This window comes from Ipomoea triloba, chromosome 2, assembly GCF_003576645.1.
Source record: "Ipomoea triloba cultivar NCNSP0323 chromosome 2, ASM357664v1".
NCBI lineage: Eukaryota > Viridiplantae > Streptophyta > Magnoliopsida > Solanales > Convolvulaceae > Ipomoea > Ipomoea triloba.
The window spans coordinates 9,306,515-9,309,112 of record NC_044917.1 but is presented as its reverse complement, the minus strand read 5'-3'; positions in this window follow the sequence as shown (position 1 = coordinate 9,309,112).

The window sequence follows — 2,598 nt, the reverse complement described above, 5'->3', positions numbered from 1 at the left end:
CCCCGCGGCATTCGTTCATTAGTTTCCCTATCGAATCATCTATTCGCTATTTACTATTATTTATTCGAGTTTATTAATTCAGACCTCCGGATTAATTAAATCCATCAATATGTTAATTGTATATTATGTGCATGTAGTTAACATATTATGTACTTTTCATTTATTTATAGACACGTTACATGTATTTGAAGTGGTGCATCATGATATGATTTAAAACTTAATTTTCATTTTTTTATAACACAAAATACAAGGCATAAAAACATGCAATATAATGGGTTTTAAGCAATTAAGAATTGAGTGTGCAGAAGCTAAGGACAACAGTACGTACTACTTAATTACATCCTACATATATATACATAATTACTACATGTGCATTATATTATCATCAGAAATCTGCATCTCATACAGTAATAGCATTGAGTAGCAAGCAACAAACAACCTGAGCCCTTTTGCTCATCCATATATCAAAGCGATTTTAATTTGTTTCCTCATGTATATAAGCTTTGTACGTAGATAGTGACATAAACTTAAAAGGTAGAGCAACCAACCTGAATAATATTTCATAACTTATATCATATATATATATAGGAGTGCGTTCAAGTGCGAACCTTGCTCAGGAAAAAAGTGAGAACGCATGTCATCTGTCCACGTGTCCAGATCTAACGAATCAGAAATACTAATTTAAAAAAAAACACTGTGACATTTTTATAAATAATTGAACTTTGAAGTGCAAGTAAAATGTATTACAGGTGCAAGTAACAGTTTCATATAGTGAACCTAAGTGTAGGTAAATTGTATTACAAATGCAAGTAAAATGTACACTAAGCATCAATACTAAGTGCACGTAACGTTATAATTAGGTGCACCTAGGTGCACGAATATTAACAATGTAAATTACTTGCACTTGTAAGTGATTTTACTTGCACTGTTTACTTGCAAATGTGCACCAGCTACTTGCACTTATAACACATTTACTTGCACCAAAGTTTAAATTATTTACAAAAATGCCACCGCTTCGTTTCTTTAAAATTACATATGATTTGTTGATCTAGACACGTGGACGACTGTGAATGGCTCTTATTTTTCTCCTGGGCGAGAGTCAAGAGAATATATACATGAAAACACAAGTGAAAGCATGATATATCAAAAATAAAAGTATAAAGAAAAATAAAGAAGAAAATAAAATGCAATAAAATGAAGGATAACATGAGGTGCATCACATGAAGTGCTAAGTTTAACGTCGCTAGCTCGAATCAACCTTTCAATATCAACCATCATTGGATTGGAGAAAGAACATCTCATCCTTCCTAGCAAATTTCTCTTCAAGATAGTGCTTCAAATGGTGACCATCAACAAATTCCTTTATGCACAAGTCTACTACTTTAAATGCTAGGATTCCAATGCTCTTTATTCTAAGCTTCATGCGTCTTTCCTCAAATCCATTTTTAATCCACAAGTCAAACAAGGAATTCTTCCTAAACATTGCTTCTTAGTAGTAGAGATGAGGTTGACCAATCCCAAAGTCTTCATTCCCATTTTTTTTCTTGATGTCCATTTTCTTGAGCTAGTAATGGAAACCTTGGGTTTTCGTTATGCACCAAAATGAAGTAAGAATCCTTGGATATGAATATAGGCCAATGGGGGCCTCCACCTTCAAAAACATTGACACCTTCCGGTTCACAAGTTATTCTAAAATTCTCACCCAAGGGAGTGTTATCCATTGAAGGATATTCATCACTTGTGCCACAAATTTCATCAATTTCATCATTCTTGAGCACTTCTTCACTTGGACCATCTTCAAGTTGCTCATTATCATAATTCTCTTGCAACTCTACTCTCTCTCCCCAACTTGGTGTTTCCATCTCAATGCACTCATCATAAACCTCATCATCTTTATCTTCAAGGTCCTCACATATCTTCTCATTTGCTTCACCCACATAGCCTTCATTTGGTAATAATAACTCTTGTAGATAGAACCTCCCCATTGGAAGACAATCTTGAATGGGTTCTTGAGTTGCCAAGCATTGCCTTTGGGCAATCAAATTGTCTATTTGAACTTGTAGCTCATTCATTTGCACAAGTATGTTGGCCATCATAAACTTCATCTCCTCATCAATAGGTTGTCTTGCTTGTGGTTCCATGGGAGAACTATCATATTCATCATTGGGTACAATAGTGACTCCTCAACGCCTAGGTAACGCCAAAATCTCCTCATCTGTCCCATAGCTCCCCACACTTGGTGAATAGTTGTAGTGATCTTATGGGGGTTGAGTGTCTTGGGGGTATGGTGTGTAATGAATGGGTGGGGGTATAGATTTGGAGAGTAATCTTGTGGTGGGAAAGGATGTTGAGGTGGATTGTAGTCATGTGAATATTGGGAGTATTGGTTATATGAAACATATTGGGGATCTTGGTATTGTTGAGGATAGGGACTATGGTATGGAAGTTGGGAATAACAAGGTGAGTCTTAGTGGGATTGCGGTGGGTAAGGGTCTTGAAATTGAGCATCATAGTAATTATTTAGATGTGGGGCTTGAATTGTACAAGGAGTAATGGATGTGGCATTATAGTATCCTTGTTGAGACATATAGTCTCCAT